The sequence below is a fragment of the Amblyomma mixtum genome, chromosome 1 (assembly GCF_055824585.1).
Source record: "Amblyomma mixtum isolate Tamu chromosome 1, ASM5582458v1, whole genome shotgun sequence".
Classification (NCBI taxonomy): Eukaryota; Metazoa; Arthropoda; class Arachnida; order Ixodida; family Ixodidae; genus Amblyomma; species Amblyomma mixtum.
In genome coordinates, this window is record NC_143012.1 from 192,514,249 (window position 1) to 192,527,553 (window position 13,305).

The following is a 13,305-nucleotide window of genomic DNA, read 5'->3' on the forward strand; positions in this document are numbered from 1 at the left end:
CAGGTGGCTGCCGGTAGCTGTTTTTCTGTATAACCCTAATGGCGGTTCGGACGCTGTGACACGCTTCGACGTTTGTTAAAATTCGCTACTTGGATTGTGAGCCGTTGTGAAATGTGTTGTGGTTTGCGTGTGTTTCTTCTTGCACAAGGGTGCACAATCGCGTAGTGCTGTCGACATACCCTAGTCGAGGCAAAGGGTCATTTTTCTGGTCTCTAACTTTTCAGTCTGTGCGCTTTGTGCAGTGCAGGATGGGTGTCCAGGCACAAAGATGCGTGGAGTGTCGCGGTTGAAAGGTTCGAAATGAGGCCTGGAATATTTTCTTCTGTGTGACTACGCGGTAGAGTGTGCCGGCTACGCAGCACTCGTGCTGAACTCGCACTGGTTGGTGTAGTGCCCGTGACACGAAGGCTAACAGCGTTCTGCACGACTACGCAATCGTCTGAAAAGGTAAGCAGTACTCTTGTGCATTATCCGAACCATAAAATGCTCGAACGGTGACCTGTCGTACTGCTGCATTATTCGTGTTCAATGCTCTAAAAAGCGTTTAAGGCGCTTGTTTGTCGCTGGCTGGCCAAATGTCGCCTCGGTGAGTTGCTCTGCCAAGAATTGTCGGTACTTGTTTTGGCAAAGGGGATGCTACCGTGCGTGCGCTAGCCTTGCATGATTTTAGTATGCGCATGAGCCTCTTTGCGTGTTTTTTTTTCTTGTTGAGCACAGGTTTTTCAACGTATATGACTCGTTCTACGCGTTTCTGCCCATGCTTGTTCACACCACCGCGCACGTTTCAAGGATCGGCACTTTGGCTGCGCGTAAAATGTATGATTGTCTTTCGAGATAGCGTTAGCACTTTGAGGACGCGGGGATTCAAACACTTTCTATGCGCCACGGTTTTTGCTTGGTGCTAGGCTGTTGAACCTTAGGTCGTGGGGTCGATCCTCATCGCAGTAACCGCATTTCGATTGAGGTGAAATGAAAAAAAGAATGCCCCTGTGCTGTGCGATGTCAGCTCACGTTAAGAAATTCTAGGTCGTCTAAATTAATCTGGAGCACTCCAATACTATCAGTGCCCATTTTTTGCGTCTGAATTCAGGCCCCACAATATCCAAAGCACTGTCTCGGGTTGCAGTGCCGATCGCGCTTCTGGTTACCCAGAGTACAGGATCTTGCATTTTGATCACTCTGCTTTAGTTGAAAATTGGTTTCTGAGAAAAGGAAGTGGCGCAATAATTGTCTCAGTTATTACGATGTTTATATCTACGCGTTCGAACGGCCGTTTGCAGATTTATTTTCCTCATAGCAAGAATCCTTTATTATTGCTAGGGGAACTGATGCATTTTAAACATGATAGTTTTCCTTTGTGTTGAGGCGTATACTTGGGCAAGTATATTTTTCCTGATCTTTTTACATTCATGCGATATTCACTGTCGGACCGAGTTCGCATGCTTGTTTCTGTATTCCTGTCACACTGATAATGGGAAATTGGTATCTATCTGCAGGTGGCACATCTGTATTCCAGTACGAGTCAATGGAATGGATTTTGTGGCCACCATATGGAGTCAAAAGCTGTATTGTAAGTTGTTACTGCATTGTTCTTTGTTTTTGTGGTTGTCATGAAGTGTTCTTTTACTTTCATTGCTCTTTTCCTTAATGGTACTGCTTGGAACAGTTTGGATAGCTCTGGCCTCATATGTTAATATGAGTAATATTAGTTGGTCGTTAGAATAGGCCTGTTGCAGGCCATTTGAAGTTTTACATCCAAAATTGGTCTTCTTTTAAATGTTGCATTCTATGCATGAAGTGCGAAATGTGTGCACGTTTTCGGCGACATTGTGTGATACTTTTTCGACTATGAATATTAACATTATGACGCATGCGTGTTAACTTAACTTAAATATTCGTTGTTGTGCCACTCATCGCAGGTCACAGATGTAAAAAAAAAGTGGACACATGAGATAACTGGTTTCATTACTCCTGTCTTGTTTCTGCTAAGCAAGGAGAGGTGGGCTATTTGGTTCTGGGTAGAATTATGAGACATCATTCGAGTGTACAAAAACACATAAACAAAAAGAGTAGACACCACGAACCCCGGACTTCAGCTGAGGTTTATTCCATAACATGGGCTTTTTACATGTAAAGTGGTACTAATGATCCCTGGGGCTGAAAAGTATTTCCTCGACCAGGTAACAATTATTCAAGGTTAGGCGGAAGGGTATCTTGCCACTCAAGCTGAACGCATCGGCCTGCATGCATGCCAAGCGTGCAAGTTTAGCACTTGGAAGAGCTGCGAAATTTTTGAAGCCTTTTGTATCTCTGCTGAAAAAGAGAATTATGTCAGCAGCCCTTCTGCAGCACTCCGGAAAAAAGAACTAGATTATCTCAAGGCAAATGTGTTTGTTGGGTCAGCCAGGGAGATGATGCATAGGCGTGCCGATGTGTTGAATGTGTGTGGCAAGGCACCTTTGTCCCTATGTTTTTTTTGTGTGTTTCAGTTTCGCCACCATGAATAATTATCTGGTCGCGGATATACTTCTCAGCCCCAGGGATCACTAGTACACCTTTGCACATAAAAAGCCTGTATTGTGGAATAAGCCTCAGTTGAAATCCGGCGTCCATGGAGTTATTATCTTCATCCGTGTAATTTTGTGTGCTGGAATGACGTCTCATGATTCTCCCTTGTTTTCAGTGAATAAGGAGGGCCTCTGGTGTCTCTTTTTTGTGTGTGATGGTTATAACAAAGTGGCTGCTCATAAACTGACATTTCGGGCTTAATTGAAGAATCCTTGGGAATTTATGTTTGACAGCATGTTCCATGGGGGCTTTCTTGAGAAAATCAGTTATTTGTTGCCCATTTTACTGCATTAACCATTACTCCTCATCATGTCTCAGAACTCATTGATAATCACAAGCTTTCGAGTAACTGAGTTGTGGGTGAGAAGCCTTCTGACATACTTTAAACTACTAAGGATGTGTGGAGCCACATTTTACGAGTAAATGTTAGCCAATCCAAACCTCTTGGTTTTATCCCTGACAACCTGAAGCCAACCTGTCAACCATTAAGACTGGAAACCGCTCTGACCCCTCAAACTGTTCTCCTATTGTATTGATGTGTATTTCACATGAACTGTTAGAGCACGAAATGAGTCTGCATATTACTTGCCACCATAATTCAAACTAATTTTTGTATACCAGTCATCACAGCTCCCATTCTCTTTACTTAAGTGGAATCCAACTTTTTTAATTTACAACAGATTTTCACCCAAATTTAAATTATTTTAGGCGAGTGTCATCGACTTGGATTTCTCGTATAACCTTTTAGCTGCACTCTCATGCCTGACCCTTCATTCTTTGATATTAGCGTAGATTCATTGCTTCCTGTTGTACTGCTTGTCTTATGAAGCCCAGTATATCAATATGCAAAATCATATGGCATCCCTCATATCCTGAGTCACTTGGGATGTTAAACCCCCATAAACCAAACCAAGAATATTACCAAAGTACACTAATATTAGCCATTCAATAACAGTCCCTGTCTTTATGTCCCAACCATGTTATTATGACTGCATTATTCAGAAGAATGCCCCAACTATCTCAGCTACCCCGACTGTATTGACTTTTGCAAGACGGATGAATGGGCTTGTTGGTAATTCATCGTGACAAAATAGTACAAAGAAGACAAGAATGAGGAAGAAATACGACGGCACGAGCGCTGACTTTCAACGAGGTTTTTTGAAAAGCACGTCAAAATATATACATTGTGGCCTAAAAAAAGAGTGAAGATAGGGCGCCTTGTAACATTCACATTGGATCTGTTGAAAACAAAACAAAAGTTGAATATGAAGCATTTAAGAGCATGAACTCTTTCTTAGGGAGTGATAAAGAATGCGTGCACTGAATATTCAGAACCTTTGCTAGTGTCTGTAGCCGATTGCTTTAAGCAGAAGTTGAGACATTCCTGTTGTGCCGTCGTCGAGATTGTAAATCCCAAAAGAACCTGTTGACTTTATTCACAATTTATCGCACTGGCTAAACAAAATAGGCAGTCGACTTGGCATTGATGTTTTCTCCACACCTTTGAAGCTTCAGTACGTGTGTAAGCAGTAAACTGAGATCAGCTATCAGAGTCCCTTCGTACACTGCACAGAAGACATAGTGTGTTCGATCCTCTTGAAATGTGGCTATGTTTACATTGGGCAGACAGACAGGTGTGCCACTGAGAGGTCAAAAAAGAGATCAAAAAATTTCAAAAAACCTCAATCACTGTGTTAGCGCACCTTCTTTATCGCTCGCTAAGGAAGAGTTCATGTTCTTAAATACTTCTTAATCAGTTTTTGTTTTGTTTTCAACACATGCAATGTGGTTGACACAAGGTGCCCTTTGTTCGTTCTTTCTTTAGACCGCAGTGTTTATATTTTGACGTGCTTTCCAATACACCTTGTTGAAAGTCAGCACTCATGCCGTCGTATCTATTTCTTCCTCGTCCTTGTCTTGTCTGCGTTTATGTCACAATTGCATTGACCTCCTTTTCCAGCTCTAGGGTTAATGGTATGGAGAAACCTTAACCAAATGCAGTTCCACATGCTTGGAGCATGTCACAATGCATGCTTCTGGCACCGCAAAGGTACTCGGGTTCATCAGGAGATGCCTAGGCGTGTGTGCTCTTGCCATGCTGTGCAGTTTATGCACAAAAATTTTGACTCCAAACTGAAGTAATTTTTAGTTCTTCCAAATTTGCGCCAAACTGTTTGAAGTTATGCCACCAACTCCCTTAATCCAACAGCGACACTCGGTACAGATTATGTGTAATCAGTCATCTCACTTGACCACCAGACATTACTGCATAAAAGGGGCAATCGCTCGTTTAGGTGTATTCCATATACTCTGCATTACTTTTCCACAACTTTGCTAACTTTTGCTGCCCTGCCCCAAAGCAGGACGCCACCACCACTAATTCAAGAATTTTTTCCTGTTCTCATTGAAGAATAAATGGGCTACCTCCCCACATTTTCATTCCATGTGGTCCCTCAAAATTCAGGAAATAAGTGATGTCACTTGGAGCATTGATACTGGTTTGTTTTACGTTTTGTTTGCTGCTGTTTTTATTTTTTCGCAACTGATATATCATGAAGTGTATGCCTCTTTTCTGTCTTAATGTATCGTCTGCCACGTCTCAGCTGTGCAACTGCTCTCACCTTTATGATGTTACCTTTATATTGTCCCTCTTATTAATACCCCACTAAAAGCCGTCAGAGAACAATAAAAATATGACTTTTTTGTATTTTGCTCATTATGGCACACATCACGCTTATTTGTAGGGACATAGGCGAGACCTTTGTCTTGCGGTGGTGCTAGTTATGCTGCTGATGATGATACTTAATGATGAGCGTATGATATATGGAGTATGAACCTCAAATTATTTTTCTTTTTGAGTGTGAATAGCTTCAGTGGTTTTTCATTTAGGCTCACTTTATTCCTGTGGCCACAATACAGTGCTTACTTTTTTAGCACACTAATACAGGCAAGGAAAAAAACTTGTGGATCCTAATTTTTTCACTTGAATCTTTTCTGCAGAGTGCATCGCCCAGTTTTCCAATGCCCTCTGCACCGGCAGTACATCAACAAGGCTCTTTCATGGGGCCCAGCTGCATTGGCAAGTGGTAAAGAAGAGCAAGAAGAGCATGAAGACTAAATAAAACTGGCTGTACAAGCTTCAGCTTTTTCGAAATTTTTTTATGTCTTATTGTGACAGATGTAACGTGGCCGCATGGCCCCTGCCCCAACATCTCCCAGCCGTCCAAATGTCGCCAGCAGTCCACCATGTTTTCCATTACCATTTCCAATAGGGTTGCGAACTGTCACAGGAACACACCTGCCATATGGGAAACATCCTTCCTTGAAGGGTCCAGGTTCAGCGTGCCTAGCAAAAGGGTGTGGTCCCAGCCACACCCTTCTTTGAAGGGTGCAGGTTCAGCACCCCTAGCAATAGGGTGTGGTCCCAGCACCCCACTTGGAAGGGTGCAGATGCAACACCCCAGTCAAAGGGGTGTCAATATACTCATCCCTAGGGTGCTCCCCATGCGACAAGCCATTTACACCCTTAGGGGTGTAAAATTTTTTACTGTGTAGCTGATGTCCGCAAAATCAGTGGACTTTTGCTTTCACGTCACTTTTCAACTGAAATCGCTTCTGCTGCTCTGTTTCGTGTTTGCTCTAGCATAAGAAAACATTTTGTGCTCACGCTGAGGTCTGGGGCAAATCGATCCTTGCACAATAAGTGAATTTCGGTGATAGGTAGCGGAAATTCGCAGATCTGGCCTCCCAGTGGTCTGCATTGTCCAGGAGCCGATGCGAAATATATGGCGGCGTTTCAGGATAGCGCTTCTCAACCGATGAGCCATAGCGCGAGGCAGGGGTGCAAGATCGTGTCTTCGCCCTAGGATAATCATCTCTGGCCGCCTCCTCTCTCGCTACTCACAGCGTTCCCTGTGCTCCTTCTAACACGGAGCGCCCGGCAGCTCTCTCGCTGAAAAAAAAAAGAAATTCTTTTAGAATAGCTGTGGAAACTGCGCAACGGAACCGGTTGTCAGAGCGTCAGCCAACACAGGGTATTCGTCCCGTGGATACATGAGCCGGGCAGAAGTCGAGTTGAGTCCGGATTTTGAGGGAATGTGAAAAAAAAAATCGAGGAAGAGAGCAGAGGAGTCTCGGTTTTCCTTCTCAAAAGTTGCTCTTTCGAATACTCAGCTCGACCTGCGCTCTGATCGCATTTCTTTTGATCGTGATAGTACGTTCAAAAAGCGCTTGAGTAAGAGGCCTCAAGGGTCCAACTGCAGTCCAACTGCAAATTTTGCAGCAACACTTATTTCGTTTATCGTGTTAAAAAAAACTGCGCGAAAAAATACCCTGGAAGCGAGAAATAAATACGCCAACTGGCAGTATGGTTTTATTTTTTTACTTTTTCGCGAAGTGTTGCAGTCACCTGATGCGCTAACCCCTGCGCCTTGGCAGCGACACGCGGTACGCCGGAGTCTCTAACGTCATGTGCGAGCCATCTTGGGCCGGCACAGCAGCATACTCGACATTCGTAGCGGCAACTATTTTTCTGAAGAAACATGCCTGTTCCAAAAGAAACAACAGTGGAGCGAAGGCATAAGTCTAAACAGATCATATCAACATTTTGAAAAAATAACATAATCTACCAACCACGCGCACAGATGTCGAACCTGCTTCTTCAGCCACACCTGACTGTATAGTTGTTATAAAGGTTATTCACGTGACAAAAGCGTGATAAGCCACTTGCCCAGAAAATTTGATAATGGCATCCACTCCAGAGGCACACGAGGGGCATAGTTTGTCAGTACCCTCCAGCTGATGCCTTATGAGCACTGTTAGGGCACCCCTGTTGGCACCCTCATTTTTTGTACGATGTGCACGTTGATCGGCTACCGGGATACAGGGTTGCCACAAACGAGCCTCCTAGAGCCCTGAAATCCTCAATAGTCCTGGAAGCCAGGCTAGTCGAGGAAGACTGCATACTACATGTCTACTCGAAACGCAAAGCTCAACTTAGCAACCAATTTCTCATGATGAGAGCTGTTACCGCTTCAGCACTCCTGCGTAACACAAAAACTGCAGCAACTAAAACTCTTTATTATGAGAAATAAATAACCATCCAAAAATATAAAAACCGGAAAAGAGAAACAGACAATAAAGTGGCTGGACTACCAATTGTTTATTCGCAAGTCTGGGGCTCAAATATATACAGGGCACTCAGTCACACGATCCGCGCACAACTGCTATCACATCAACCCTCCTTCGTGGAATCACAGTTTGCAACGACTTCAGCATCTTCAATCTGACCGTCGATCTCCAAGTTCCGGTTTCCTGCTTATTGTACAAAATTATCTTTGCAGAAGCAGCGTCAGAAAATCATGGCAAAATACAGTGATATACATTAAATCGCCAAAAAGAACAACAAACAAGAAACAACAAAAGCGACAGAACGCTTTCAGCGCATAACAATAAATCCATAACACGCAGAAAGGACTTCTTTATTAGAAGTCATTTGCTATCAAGGCCTGGTGATTATGAAAAAAACATATAATGAATGCGGGTTACTTATTTCGAAGAGCAGCAGAACAATCACTACAACATGCGGCTCCTTTGCAATGAGAAAAGCCCCAAAGAACCTCGCGCGCTGTCTTATTCGCGACTCCTGCCAAGAACCTTGATGCTGTCAAGCGCCGGCTCACATTTCCACTCTGCGCAGTGAAGAGGTAAATTAGATCCAGTTCCCTTTTCTAGCGATTTTGAGTGCTCTCATGCTGCGAATTTCATACACCACACCAACTGCACAATCCGCAAAGCATTCACCATGCCTCTTTTCGCACTGGTGCTTTTTCTACGCCCATTACGTGTGCACAAACCGCTGAGCTGTCTCGTGGCCGAGAAAGGTTGCAAGCCGGCACGAAGGTACGGAAGTAGACTGCATGAAAAATAAGCGGAGGCGTTCTACTCCAAGACTATTCTGTGGCGGAGCGACAGCGTGTCGTCAGCAATGTACCATGTATTGAAGGAGACTGATCTTTGTCACTGCGCAGTGGCAAGTGGGCTGGTAATTGTTCGGGCTCTGGTACGAAGTGGCGAAGGAAAGCAGTCGGGGCGACGGTCAGTCAAGAAAGCTTTTTATGCGCTGATTATGGGGTAAACCACTCCTGCCGTCACGAGCGCAAAGCCAGTTTCTTTTCATTTCCTGCCTAGCCTCTGCTGCCTTGCTACAGAAGGTCGGCTGCGAACCCCTAAATTGTACTATTGTACTTTCTCGATAGCTCCCTAGGAGTACTCTCGAAGTTACATGGCGACATTTCAAAGGTTTTTCATCAGCGGAAACATGGCTCTGTTCGTTTAGCAATTACATTTGCTATGAAATATTCTCCAAGTATTTGCGAAAACAAACTAATTTTCACAATGTGCTGCAGCACCGATCGTCACTACCTGCAACACCCATCGTCACTATCATGATTTTCAAATAGCACCTATTTTGCCATGTGACAGCGCAATGGAAGTGCCATTCGTTCATGGGGAGTGCACTTCGTGAAAGTATCACTAAAGTTGCCCGTGTGACAGGGGTATAAATCCCCGCACGCACGCGCACAAACACGGAAAATGGCACGGTTTCAAAAACAGCTTTGACTTGTGTGATCGTAAACGTTAAACCATTTTTGAAAAGTCACTAAATTGAATTTGAAAACTATCAAAATGTAGCAATTACTACTCAAACATGATGCCACTTCATTTTCAGAAATTAGGGTTTAAAACCGTTAATTATCGTCACGTATATACAAGTACGCTGGACGAAGTTCCTACGGTAAACTCATATTTCTGGATTTCCTGCAGCGCACACACACCCCCCACCCCGGCGGCGCAACATGCAGGCTCTCAGCCGTCATTTCTCTTCACTGCTGCCGAAAAAAAAAAATCGACTACACGCCTTTCCGGGTGGACGGTCGCTTTTAGATAATGGGACTCTGACAGCTAGGGGGATAGGGGAAATGAACAATAACGCCCCTGTACACTGCTTTGTTTTCTTTCTCCACATGGACTCAACAAACGCACTCGCGCAAGGCTCGCAAGGCCTCGCGTATTTGTGTGTGTGTAGCTATTTTCGTCTTGTTATATGTCCGCAGCTGCATCCATGAGCAGGCATACCGGGCAGTGTACATTCCCCCCACCCCCGCAGTTGTTGACCGAGCAAGCGTCGTTCCTGGAAAGAAACGCGCAACGCACCGCTTCACCACGACGGTGAGAGCAAGGGTTCGGTGCCGCGCTAAAGATTTTTATTACAAACACCACTGCAATGCCTACTCCCGTAATATCTTAGAATTTCATGAAATATTCAGGAAAATAGATGTCTGTGTAAATGATGGCAGATTTTTTTCACGTTTCATGATCATGCACACAAAAGCAACCGCTGTGGCAAATGCTATTTCAAGGCCGGAATGCGAAGATAATGCAAGCATGCTGCTGCTGTATGCTTTTTTGTAAACAAGCATGAGGAACCGTCCTGAGCAAGAGGCTGAAGCGTTCGTCAGATCTGGTGAAATGTAGAGTTCCGGCCCCTTCCAGTTAGGTTTTTTTTATAACCACGCTAATGAAAATCTGGCCGTAAATGTTTATCAGGTAGACAAGCACCATTTTGAAAATATTTATAGTCTTTCTTCTAATTTATGAATACGGATCGACACTAACGTCATTTTATGTTCCCCGCTTTGTAAACCAGGTCAAAAAACAATTTGCCATGTAAAACCTGCTTCCCGCATAACCTTGCTGAATTATTCGCACTTTTCAGCAACGGTGGCGCCCCCACGCGGTTATTTTCCGAAGCGCTCGCCCGGTGATCAGCGTTCGCAGTGCAAGCAGCTACGCTTCGCGCAGTGGATGTGCCGACGCGAAAAGTGCGATGCAATTGTTTGTGCAGTGTCCCCCAGGGCATAAATCGTGCAGGGTGACATGAATTGAGCCTGCACAGTTCCTCTAGGTACAAAAAATTGAAATCACTTTGTAGCTTCCTGCTGTGGATCGGGAATAAAGTGACTGATCCAAAATTAGTGGTCGTGTACTGTGAGCCCGTCTAGAAAGATTTGTTCTTGCGTTCTTGCGTTATCTTGGTGAGTTGGGCGCCACAGCGTGAGTGGTTAGGGCGCTCCTCGGTCCGAAGTTTTATGACTTCAATCAAGGATCTTAACCCTCTGCGACCACGGCTGAAAGCCGGCACCGTAACGCCGCTGCAGATTACAGAGTACTCTCGCGACATGGCGTCAAGAATACAAAAAAAAAGCACAGGCCGGTTAGAGAGTTTACCTATACGTGTTTTAAAGGTGTGGTTTGAATGTTGGCTGTTAATGTTTTGACCGTGGTGCTCATGAAACATCTAAATGTAGCGGACCCCTGTGCACAGTAATGTTTTGCGAAACGTTCTGTATTTTCCGCTCGTTGTCGTGTTCACGGGTTCTGTAGTTAGGGCGAGGTTAAAGCAATACATTAGTGGCGGAATTGGCGGATTACTGTAATTTACAATATGCAGTCCACACCTGTCAGCAGGGCTCAATTTCTTCTGAAAAAAAATTTGTTCACTAGACTGTCTGCGTCCAATACATGTAGCCCAGAGGAGCAACGTGTGCGACAGGCGCATAAAATTTATCTGCAAACACTCCAGAACGATAACATTCTAATAAAGTAAGCGTACAGAATGTCATTGCATATCCGCCGATATTGAAAGATACTGTACTGTCCGCGCCTATAGTTAGTGCGCAAAGTGCGAAATTTCAGCTTTTGGGCATTACAGCCCGCGGATTGCATACCTGAAATTACGGTACATTGAAGCCAGTTACTTAGCGTTTCATGCTAAAAAGTTGCAGCGCAAAGTAATGCAACAGAGGACCGAAAAGAGGCGCTTGAAGTGCTTATTTCGTCTCCTGCCTTTCTTTGCGTTGTATGGTTTCAAGCGGTTAGTGGATCATATGGCTGTCATTAAAAGGTGTCTCATCCTCTACGACGCACCTCTGCGTTGGTTTAGCGAGCGACATAACCGTTCCGACAAACACAACAAGGCCGAGAGCTGCATGCTCCTTCATACGCGAGCGCTTCCGTGGCACCTCCATCACCGCTCCGTTCTCCATGACGCTGGTGCCGCCGCGCCACCTATAGGCGCTGAAAAGTGCGAATCCTGAAGTCCTTGATGGTGTTGGTGAGAGGGCTTCGAAATCTGCTGAAAAATAGCTCTTAGACGAAATGTTTTCACCAATGTCATCCACAGACCACGCAGCCAAAGGACTTCATACCGGTTTCCAAGAAATTTCACCGGTAGCTCTCGGCCCCTCGTGTTCACGGAACTATCCTGAGTAGTAGTAGTAAGTGGCTTTTATTGTAAATGAAAAGGAAGGTAAAAGGATTCTTGCCAGCACCGGCATCTGCTATCATGTCTAGAAGCACCTGAGCTGGGGCTGGGGGAAGGAAATGGAAAGCGAGATGAGAGTGAGGGGGAAAACAAAGGGTACAGAGAGAGGGGAAGAGGAGGGAATACCTTCCCACCTGCTTGTATTTCCATTACGCGAGGCGATACAGCCAGTGGGGAGGACCGTGAAAGGTTTCAGCAGCCTCGCGTTGCAGGCGACCTGACACGTGAGGCGCGCACTTCGGGAGAGGGCGAGCGCGCTCTCTCTCTCTCTCTCACACACACACACACCACAGACACTATGCTCGCTCGCTCCGCAAGCTCCCCCTCTCACTCGCATGCACCAAGCTGCCCCGCATGCCCGCAGCACAATTTTCTCCATTCTTGACCGGAGCGGAATTCCAGCCATGACTAACAACGAGGGACACCACCCCTTTTGAGCACCCGCGAGCAGGTTGGCACGTGCGCATAGAGGAAGTGCCAGCGGTGCGAGCAGCAAGCGCACCATAGCAGACTTCCATATTTATGCAACTCACCTAATCCTATCTAGACACTACACGAGCATTCGTGCAGCGCCATGCGCAGTAAATGTCGCTGTACTATTGCGGAGCAGCTCTTCCGGAAACCGCGCCATTTACAAGAGCTAGTTTTGAATCATAATACCCTGTAGCCGAGACTGGCAACTAATTGCATTTCTAACGATTTCGGTATCCGTGGTTTGCACACCACTGAGGGAAGGTACTGGTATTTCATGCAGTGCGAACAATGGCAAGAGATACTGGCATTGTTTTTGCTGCATTGTGCGCGTGCATATCACCAGCTACGCTCCCATATACCTTTCAAGAATGTTATCCGTGCATTCTTTTTTTCTTGCAGTGTGTGATTGACATATAATTTTGGGGGCATGATTTTGCATTCACTACAATGCTAGTGAAATCGCACTGTCCACACATGCACTTCGCCACTGGTAGAGGCAAAAGCGGAAGGCTTCATTCACTTCCATTGATGTGCATTTTCAAAAGACAAACGCATGTTCCTTATAAAAACAGGACCATTTTATTGCAACATCTGCTAAGCACGTTCAGATGCCTTGCACAACTCCCCCGCACATCATGGTGGCTGCCTGAAAGCAAACAATCCATACCAATGTCTTATGAATAAATAAATAAATAAATATGCGAGTCTATTTTCAGGAAGTGACAGGAAATGTCAGTGCTCAAAAGGAACACAAGTTTTGCTCTCTGGCCCCTTTTCAACACTACAGACAATAAAAAATGAGAAGTTGGGCTTCTTTGACATCCCTAAATTGTACTTCACGATCGCAATAAACCGGGATGATTAACTGAAGAGGTATA

The 13,305-nt window shown here is 45.0% G+C and overlaps 1 long non-coding RNA gene across 1 annotated transcript; it reads left to right on the plus strand.

The window, feature by feature from the left end:
- On the plus strand, nucleotides 1–5,708 carry LOC149370360 (uncharacterized). Its single transcript, XR_016291227.1, has 3 exons — nucleotides 1–447; nucleotides 1,497–1,570; nucleotides 5,569–5,708. It is a non-coding gene; the product is annotated as an uncharacterized LOC149370360 (long non-coding RNA).
- Nucleotides 5,709–13,305: the final 7,597 nt, after the last annotated feature.